At 42.2% G+C, this 10,422-nt stretch overlaps 1 long non-coding RNA gene across 1 annotated transcript; it reads left to right on the top strand.

The window, feature by feature from the left end:
• The first annotated feature begins 1,264 nt into the window (after positions 1-1,264).
• Positions 1,265-5,095, top strand: LOC132762135 (uncharacterized). The gene is made up of 4 exons (XR_010909023.1): positions 1,265-1,348; positions 2,849-2,941; positions 4,810-4,866; positions 5,016-5,095. It is a non-coding gene; the product is annotated as an uncharacterized lncRNA (long non-coding RNA).
• The last annotated feature ends 5,327 nt before the right edge of the window (positions 5,096-10,422 follow it).

The raw sequence follows: 10,422 nt of genomic DNA, 5'->3' as shown, positions 1-10,422 counted from the left end.
GTTCTGGGTTTGAGCCTGCCACTTTTGGACTCTCGCTTGCTGAGGTGTTCCAGTGAGTGTCTCTGTAGATCTTAGAAAACTATTTCTTGATTTAAGTCATTGGCCTGCTGGCTGATACCCAAACAGGGATGGGCCAGAGATGTCACTGCTACTCCCTGGCGGATGTCAGGTGGTGCAATACCGGCTAAACAGTGTAATTTCTGGGTTGTTGTAGGTTTTTTCAGGTTATATGGCCATGTTCTGGAGGCATTCTCTTCTGACATTTCGCCTGCAACTATGGCAAGCATCCTCAGAGGTAGTGAGGTGTGATGGAACAAGGAAAATGGGTTTATATATTTGTGGAAAGACCAGGGTGGGACAAGGAACTCTTGTCTGCTGGAGCTAGGTGTGAATGTTTCAACTGACCACCTTGATTAGCATTTGATTGCCTGGCAGTGCCTGGAGCAATCTTTTGTTGAGAGGTGATTAGATGTCCCTGATTGTTTTCCCTCTGCTGTTTTGCAGTTTTAATATTAGAGTTTTTTTTAATACTGGTAGCCAGATTTTGTTCATTTTCATGGTTTCCTCCTTTCTGTTGAAATTGTCCACATTCTTCTTGTGGATTTCAATGGCTTCTCTGTGTAGTCTGACATGGTGGTTGTTGGAGTGGTCCAGCATTTCTGTGTTCTCAGATAATATGCTGTGTCCAGGCTGGTTCATCAGGTGCTCTGCTATGGCTGACTTCTCTGGTTGAAGTAGTCTGCAGTGCCTTTCATGTTCCTTGATCCGTGTCTGGGCAATGCTGCTGCGTTTGGTGGTCCCTATGTAGACTTGTCCACAGCTGCATGGTATACAGTAGACTCCTGCAGAGGTGAGAGGATCCCTCTTGTCCTTTGCTGAATGTAGCATTTGTTGGATTTTCTTGGTGGGTCTGTAGATAGTTTGTATGTTGTGTTTCCTCATCAGCTTCTCTATGCGGTCAGTGGTTCTCTTGATGTACGGCAAGAACACTTTTCCTCTGGGTGGATCTTTGTCTTTACTCTCGTGGCTTGTTCTCGGTCTTGCAGCTCTTCTGATGTCTGAGGTGGAGTCTTCATTGGCCTGTAAAGCCCAGTTTAGGTGGTTCGGTTCATCTTGGAGGAGATGGGGTTCGCAGATTCTTTTTGCACCGTCTGCCAAGGCTTTAATGGTGTTTCTTGATCTCTGAGTATTGTCAAATATTGGCTAAAAGGTTTCATCTCTAATCTGGAGAGACTCAATTTTAAATATTTTCTCTTCAAAGGGAAAGTGCATGGGTCTCATCATAGAGACAGAGGAAATAAAAAACATCCTTCTCCTTATGAGTCTTTCACATCCTCCTATAATCCAGGTAAGAAACATCCCTCTTGATGGAAGCTTTTCATATACTGGATATATGGAGCCCAATAATCCCGTCTTGCCCCCTGGATTTCTCTGTTGTTGGAATATAGACATTGGTGATAATGTTGGTTTTAAGAAACCATAGCACAGTTCCCATTATTAGACATGAATAGAAACAAGTTAGTGAATGTATAGGATGTACTTGTGTTGAAGCACCCCTTCAACACAAGGGGTGCTTGTTAGTTCATACCATGGTTCTGTCATGGACTGCAGTTATGGTCAGTCTAGAGCCTTGTAATTCACTTCAATGCAGTTCAGACTGTATGTAGGGATCTATACTAGCCAAATTATTTTCCCTCCCTCCCTCCCTTCCTTGCTATGCAATGGAGTTCAGACTGCACATTGAACATGTAAAACACCTTAGTTTTATTGCAGATTATTCTTTTCCCCAACATTGTGTTTTGAGTGAACCAAAACAGTTGTATTGCATTAAAGACAAACAAACAAACAAAACATAAAGTTTGCAAACTTGGTATTCTATTTAATGTCCTTTGACCAGTAGCTGGCCACTTGGAGTGCCTCTGGTGTTGCCACAAGAAGGTCCTCCACTGTGCATGTGGCAAGGCTAAGACTGCATTGCAATAGGTGGTTTGTGGTTTGCTCTTCTCCACACTCGCATGTCATGAATTCCCCTTTGTAGCCCCATTTCTTAAGGTTGGCTCTGCATATTGTGGTGCCAGAGCACAGTCTGTTCGGTGCCTTCCAAGTTGCCCGGTTTTCTGTGTGCCCAGGGGGGAGTCTCTCATTTGGTACCAGTCATTGATTGAGGTTCTGGGTTTGAGCCTGCCACTTTTGGGCTCTCGCTTGCTGAGGTGTTTCTACAAGTTTCTCTGTAGATCTTAGAAAACTATTTCTTGATTTAAGTCATTGGCATGCTGACTGATACCCAAACAGGGGATGGCCAGAGATGTCACTGCCTTGGTCCTTTCACTATTGGTTGCTACTCCCCAGCAGATGTCAGGTGGTGCAATACCGGCTAAATAGTGTAATTTCTCCATTTCATTCTTAAAGAAGAGAAAAAAAAAGGAAAAGAAAAAAAAAGCAGTTAAAGAGTTTTCTTCCCACTTCAAAAAAAATTGTTCAAGAACTAAGATTTCATTCTTAAAGAAGAGGGAAAAAAAACAATTAAGGAGTTTTTTTTCCACTTCAAAAAAGTGTTCAAGAACTAACCATTTCAGATTGATCCCATGTAAAAATTGCATGTATAGTTTTCCCTGCAGAAAATGTGAATTTTAGGGGCCAGAAAACAGCTTTTCTTGTACATGTAAAAGCATTTTCTGAATGGAGAATAATATTTTTGTATTAAGAATGCTGTTTTCTGCTAAAAAAAATGTCAGGGATTTCTGATGCTCAAGAAAAGTTATTCGCCACTGTTTGAATATTTTCAAATATTTGCAGAAAGGTATTCTATCTCTGATTCTGAGAGATAAATTTTTTTTTCTCTTTAAAGGGGAAGTGTATGGAACTCATTATAGAGGCAGAGGAAAGAAAAAGGAATATCACCGTTTTCCTTCTGAGGCTCTCCCATCCACTGATAATACATGTAAGAAATGTTCAACCCTGATGCACGCTTTTATTAACCACCCCCCCCCCCCTCCATTGTGGTCTGAGAATTTCATTCTAGAAAGTGGGGGAAGAAAGAAAGAAAACACCTGCATATTTGGTTTCCATATTTGATCTTGAGAACTAAAATTGTATCCTCTCTCTTTAAAAGGGGAAATGCACAGAACTCATTGTACAGGCAGAGGAAATAAAAAGCAACATTCAGCATTTCCCATCCATCAATAGTTTATGTAAAATATGGTTTATTTATTTATTTGTGGTATTTGTATACCGCCCTTCTCAACCCCGAAGGGGACACAGGGTGGTTCACAATGTTGGAATGTATTGGTCTACCTGTTGCAAGCTTTTTGTATACTGAATGTATGGGTTCTAATAATCTTTTCTTAACTCCTGGGTTTGCATGTTGTTGGAAATGTAGACCTTGCGATGGTTATGCCACAGTCTGGATCTACATTGCTAAATAATGCAGTATATTATCTTTTCCAATATTTGCAAAATTTCTTGCTATCTCTAATTGTAAGAGGCTAAATTCTGACCTTTTTTGTTTAATGGGAAAGTGCACTGAATTCATGACAGAGTCAGAGGAAATACAAAGTGACATCAGTCTTTTCCTAGTGACCCTTTCCCACCCATCGATATTCAAGATGAGAAATGCTGTGGCGCAGTGGGTTAAACCCCTGTGCCGGCAGGACTGAAGGACCAACAGGTCGCAGGTTCAAATCCAGGGAGAGGCGGATGAGCTCCCTCTATCAGCTCCAGCTCCTCATGCGGGGACATGAGAGAAGCCTCCCACAAGGATGATAAAACATCAAATCATCTAGATGTCCCTTGGGCAACGCCCTTGCAGACGGCCAATTCTCTCACACCAGAAGCGACTTGCAGTTTCTCAGGTTGCTCCTGACACAACAAAAAAACCCAAATATATGGATCTGAAAAATTCGACCCTTTATTTGTCTGTTGTTGGGAATGCAGAAGTGAAACTAAGATTGTTTCAGTATCCCAGATAATAAGTGATTGAATGATGGATTTCTGGGTCAGATAAACAAAGCAGAAGAGGGATTACGTCAGTGTTTCTCAACTTGTGGGTCTCCAGGTGTTTTGGCCTACAGCTCCCAGAAATCCCAGCCAGTTTACCAGCTGTTAGGATTTTTGAGAGTTGAAAGCCAAAACATCTGGGGACCCAATGTTCAGAACCACTGGATTAGGTGCTTTGAAGCCAGATCTCTACCAGAAATTTTACTTTATATCTTTATTTGGGTAGATGTTTCCACCAAAACAATCTTCACAATTTTGATTACACAAATGTCTCCATCCCTCCCAAATTGTGGTTGAGTGCTGCTGCCTCCCTCTGTCTCCTGTGTGGTGCAGTGGGTTAAACCCTTGTGCCAGCAGGACTGAAGACCGACAGGTCATAGGTTCGAATCCGGGGAGAGCACGGATGAGCTCCCTCTGTCAGCTCCAGCTCCCCATGCAGGGACATGAGAGAAGCCTCCCATAAGGATGGTAAAACATCAAAACATCCGGGTGTCCCCTGGGCAACGTCCTTGCAGACGACCAATTCTTTCACACTAGAAGCGACTTGCAGTTTCTCAAGTCGCACCTGACACGACAAAAAAAAAAGTTGGAAAGCATTGGGTGCAATGCTAGTTAACCTTTTTATATGATGAATATGATGGCTTCAATGACAAGGTGCCATTTTCTTCACCCTATGTACTGCTGTAAGAAGAGTAGATGACTTCTTCATTTTAGATGTTCCTTGTTTAATATTTTTGAGTGAACTTTTGAGGTTGCAAGCTTTTGAGCTCCTGAGATTTATTCTAATACGTACCTTTGTTAATTTCTCTTTAGTTCCACCGTCGTATCATGATTTCCACAAAATACCTCCATATCCTTTCACTGTAACAGGTAAGAAGTATGAGGGCAGGTAGAAGCGAATGTATTAATACAAGTCAGTGGACAGATTATGTCCATTGAAGACATGGGCAAAGAGGGTGGTCTGCTTTCATGTTTCAGGGTCTTGAGAGGCTGAATTTTTTGACCTTTTGTGTTTAAAGGGAGTGTTTATGAGGATGGCAACTTACCTCCTGATCCATTTCTTGGCTTTCCTGACACACCTTCAAATCCCATCATGGCTTTAGGTAAGAACTGCTTGCGTAAGGCAAACGAAATTACTTGTCCGACGCATCTAAGCAAAAAAATATTCATTGTATAACTAGCTCATGGAGTCTCCTGCTCTGAGCCATTAAATAATCATGAATAATGAAAAGCTTAAAATAAAGTCCGTTTCACAATAGCACATATAACCAGAGTTGCCTGGGTTCAAAAATGACACTGCTCACTGCTTTCATATCTCCTTTCTCTTTCCCTCCCCTCAACCTTTCTCCCCTTTCCCTTCTCTTCTTTATTTCTTTTCCTTTTTTTACTTTCTTCCCTTTCTCCTCCTTCCCACTCCTTTTCCTTTTTTCTCTGTTTCTCTCTTTCTTTCCTTCCCTCTCCTTTCTCCCTACTCCAGCTCTGAGGGAGGGTCTGCCACACAATGTCCCCATGGCAGCATGGCGCTTTGTGGCTCTTTCCTTCCTTCTCCCTTCCCCTCATATGAATGTAATCTTTCTTTCCCAGGGACATTACCTATACCTATTAACAGCCAATCCAGTGACATGACAGAGGGCCACTTCACCTAGCAAAACCCTTTGTCGTACAGGCAGGCATTGGGACATACATACTTTAATTTGTATTTAGATATGGACACCCTATTTGCATTTTAGACCTGTGCCTTGAAATATTTCACTGTTTTGTTTTCAACTATTAAGTAACTGTGCCGTTACACCCAGACGCTTTATAAAACAAACTATGATGTGCTGTCCCTATGTCTGGGCGAACCGCTGGGGCTTTCTGGAGAAAATTGAGATAATCAACAATGGAGTCCACTGCGAGGTCTAAACATCAAAGGGGATATTTATTTCAATAGTTGTTCTCAATAGTTGTTCTCAATAGTTGTTTTCAATAGTCAATACAATTGTTCTTTCAGTAGTCAATTAAACTTATCTCACTATACTTCTCCATTCAAAGGTTCTCAATTAAACTTATCTTAATACTCAATTGTTGTTAATTTAGCTTACCTAACTATACTATCTCAATTGTACTTATCTTAATTCTCAATACTCAATAGTTTTTGCGGTGGTTTTTTCTGGGCTGCTCTATTTGGCCCTCAGCACATCCAAAAGGCTTCTTTGGAACTGAACAGGGTAGGGAGATTCTAAGAAGGAAATCTCTCCCCAGGAGGAAGGGCGGGCTCTAAGAGCTGCTCCCTAGGCCAATCACTGCAAAGAGTTTGCAGGCTGGTTCCCCTTTTTCCCGCCTTTGGCTGCAACTCCAGGACTTGCAAAGCTGCAGCAACTTCTAAAAGAAAGGCAGAGGCAGCCGAATCAAGCAACCAAAGAAAGGCAATAAACCCAGTCTCCTGGTAGACGGAACAGTAACAGTAGTCAACACCAAACATTTCCTGGGGTTAGGGAATGCATAATAATAATAAAAATAATAACAACAACAACACTTTATTTATATTACACCATTTTCACCCCGAAGGGGACTCAGGGCGGATCACAGTACACATACATGGCAAACATTCAATGCCACTTTGTATAGACAATACACACACAGAACAGAAGGAGGTGCCATGGAAGGCTGGGCTCGAGTCCAAGGAGTTCTGTTGCTCTTTCCTCTATGACGAAGAGCTGTTAGGACTTCCTCCTTCCTTTTGGTCACCCAGCATTTTCTGACCTTTTTTCTTTATGGCATCGTGAAACACCTCCCCTGCTATTTAGCGATACCTAATTTCTCTAATTACAGCTAAAGCTGTTTTCGAATTGCTTAGGTAAACAATGAGCTAGGCTGACAATTGGCAGCTCATGCTAACCTGGGGCTTCGAACTTGCAACCTTTTGGTTGATAGATCTTATAATTGCTGATGATTTACCAGCTGTGCTAAATCTCCGGCCCAAGACTCTTGTGAAAGTGGAAAAAACTCAAATTAAAAAAAAACTTTGAAAAAAATCTGAGCAATCACCTCTCTAAGAACCTCTAGGTCAGTATTTTGGCCTTCAAGTCCCTGGTTTACTCATGAATTTTAACTGGTTAACCAAATTCCCCTGCTAAGTCTATGGGACGCAAAGAATTAGGAGTCCCTCCAGAACTGCAAGCACTATCTCAAGAAAATATTGACAATTTATTCACACTGTCATTACTTGCAGCAATAGCCGATGTAGCGAAGCAACTAAGTTGGGGGGGAGGGTTGAATGCTCTCATTAAGGAGGCCAGACTTGGTGGAGGTGGTTGACAGGGGCAGAGCTGCAGGCTATTGATGGCTGCTCTGCCCCCTGCTGTGCTCTTGGCTTCAGCGTAACCCTAACCCCCCCCGAAATTTTCAACCCCCCCCCCAAATTTTCAACCCTCCCCAAAAAATTTCAACCCTCCCTGAATTTTTTTTCTGGCTATGACCCTTCACTGATCGAGGTCCTTCAGTGCAACTCCATGGCCAACTTCTGGAAATTAAAGCTTTATTTTGATCATTATAACAGCAAAGTATTGCCGAAGGCTTTCATTTATTTATTTATTTATTTCAGGCACTTCTACCCCACCCTTCTCAACCCCCAAGGGGGGGGACTCAGGGCGGCTTACAACCGGCACAATTCGATGCCAACAATTCAACAGATAAAATACATAACAGCAATAGGCACAATAGTTAAAAACAATCAGTTAATACAATAACAACTAAAAAGCCAATCTAGTGGCCAACGTTCACTGAGTTCTAAAATCCGTAAGTCCATTCAGCATTACCATAGTCCTTTCCAAATTCTGGTCATCATTACCTTATCAGTCTGCCCGATTACCCAAAAGCCTGGTCCCATATCCATGTTTTCAGCTTCCTTCTGAAGGACAGGAGGGATGTTGATGACCTAATTTCCCTGGGGAGTGAATTCCACAGGTGAGGGGCCACCACTGAGAAGGCCCTGTCCCTCGTCCCCACCAGCCTCACTTGTGATAAAGGTGGGGCCAAGAGCAGGGCCTCCCCAGAAGATCTTAAACTCCGAGGTGGGACATAGAAGGAGATACGTTCGGACAGGTACGCTGGGCCGGAGCTGTCATGGCTGGAATCACTGGGTTGCTGTAAGTTTTTCGGGCTGTATGGACAAGTTCCAGAAGCATTCTCTCCTGACATTACGCCTGCATCTATGGCAGGCGTCCATAGAGTTTTTGGGGTCTGTTGGAAACAGCAAACGGCAAACTTTGGGAACTTTGCAACTACCATGATGGTCAAGAACCATTAACAAATAACCTCCCAAGCTCTGTTGTGTCTAGGTTCTTGTGGGTTTTTTCGGGCTATAGAACCCAGTGATTCCAGCCATGACAGCTCCGGCCCAGCGTACCTGTCCGAACGTATCTCCTTCTATGTCCCACCTCGGAGTTGTGTCTGTAAAAGGGACAAATTACATTTCTTCATATTTGTCATTTACTAAGATAATGATGATGTTGTCATCATGTAGAAAATAATGAAGGATGGGTTCTTGATCATGGCTGTTTTGTTTTTGTTCAAGGTTTCCCTAGAAGTACCAGAGCACCGAAATGTCGATGCGCAACATCCTGCAGCAAGGATGATTATCCAGCTGGATGGTGCAATCGTCGCTTACGCCGCTGTTGTGAACTCAAAAGTAAACATCTCTATGATTTATATTGCCAAAGCACACAGGGGAATCAATGGGTGAAGTTGCAAAATAAAATGCACTGGGTGCAAGAAGACATAATTATCAGGAAGCCCAATGAGCTCTGGAATTTCACTAGATGGATAACAACTCACACATTTTGAGGAGAAGAGTGAGGGGGGGGGGGGGGGAAGGAAAAAAATGATACATGGCAGCACCTTTAAGACTAAGTTGTTTGTATTTTCACAAGGCTCAAACTGCTGAATTGAATTCTGTATGTTCACAAATTCCAATCCGTTAGCAGTGGTTTGAACAAAGATAATGGCACTGTGTCTTTGACACAAAGGTATACTACACAAATTGTAAACAAGAGTCCTTTCTACTTCACACATAATAACAGGAGTCATCTTGGAGAATTTTGAAACTTGGAAATTTATTTTTGGGCAAATAGATTTATCCCTTTCACGCATCAGCATGAAGTGTACTATTGTTAATATCTGAAAGACTTGCATCACCTCCACCAGACTTGAAAATTTGAGGGCAAGGGATATGATTTGCATCTTTCTAGGTCCAACTTCTTTTATTGTATACATATGTATATTTACTACAATTATATGCCACTTTTCTCACCCCAGCGAGGGACATAAAGCGAGGGTTTCCAACATAATTATGTCAAAATGTAATGTTTCACATACAGAAATCTAACATAACATTAATGACATACAGCTGTCAATTAAATTATAAAACACGACATATACTTATACCCTTGGCTGAAAATTTCAAAGGTATTGCATCTGAAGAAGTGGATTTTCATCCACAAAAACTCATGTGAAAGTAAAAATTAGTTAGTCTTAAAGGCGCTGCCACATTTATTTTAATTGTCCCCCTTGCTGTTTTTTATGCTGCAAGAAACTGACAGCCTGTCTTGTATGGTCAGTGCAGACTCCTATAATGCAGTTCAGTTTTAAACTGCATTTTATGGCAGTGCAGATGAGTCTGAAGGTTGGATCTACATTGCCATATCATACAGTTTGAAACTGTATCAAATGGTCAATGTAGACCCATATAATCCTGTTTGCTGCCATTCAAACTGCATTATTTATTTATCGTATCAGAAGCGAACCAAGTTGTAATGTATTTGAAAACATTACATTTCCTTTGACCAGTAGCTGGCCACTTGGAGTGCCTCTGGTGTTGCTGTAAGAAGGTCCTCCGTTGTGCATGTGGCAGGGCTCAGGGTGCATTAAAGCAGGTGGTCAGTGGTTGGCTCTTCTCCACACTCGCATGTCGAGGATTCCACTTTGTAGCCCCATTTCTGAAGGTTGGCTCTGCATCTCGTGGTGCCAGAGCACAGTCTGTTTAGCGCCTTCCAAGTTACTCAGTCTTCTGAGTGCCCAGGAGGGAGTATCTCATTTGGTATCAGCCATGGATTGACTTTCTGGGTTTTAGCCTGCCACTTTTGGACTCTTGCTTGCTGAGGTGTTCCTGCAAGTTTCTCTGTAGATCTTAGAAAACTATTTATTGATTTAAGTTGTTGGAGTGCTGGCTGATATCCAAACAGGGGATGGGCCAGAGATGTCACTGCCTTGGTCCTTTCATTATTGGCTGCTACTTCCCGGTGGATGTCAGGTGGTGCAATACCAGTTATGTTGGGCGCAGACTTCCTGTGATAATGCGGCATGTCTAATTAAGAGCCATATACACTTTTTTAGTGTGGTGAGATGTATTCCACACTTGGCATGCATATTCAGCAGCAGAGTAGC

The sequence above is a fragment of the Anolis sagrei genome, chromosome 1 (assembly GCF_037176765.1).
Source record: "Anolis sagrei isolate rAnoSag1 chromosome 1, rAnoSag1.mat, whole genome shotgun sequence".
NCBI classification, from domain to species: Eukaryota; Metazoa; Chordata; class Lepidosauria; order Squamata; family Dactyloidae; genus Anolis; species Anolis sagrei.
The sequence above is the reverse complement of the archived record's forward strand: the minus strand, read 5'-3'. Positions and strand labels throughout refer to the sequence as shown.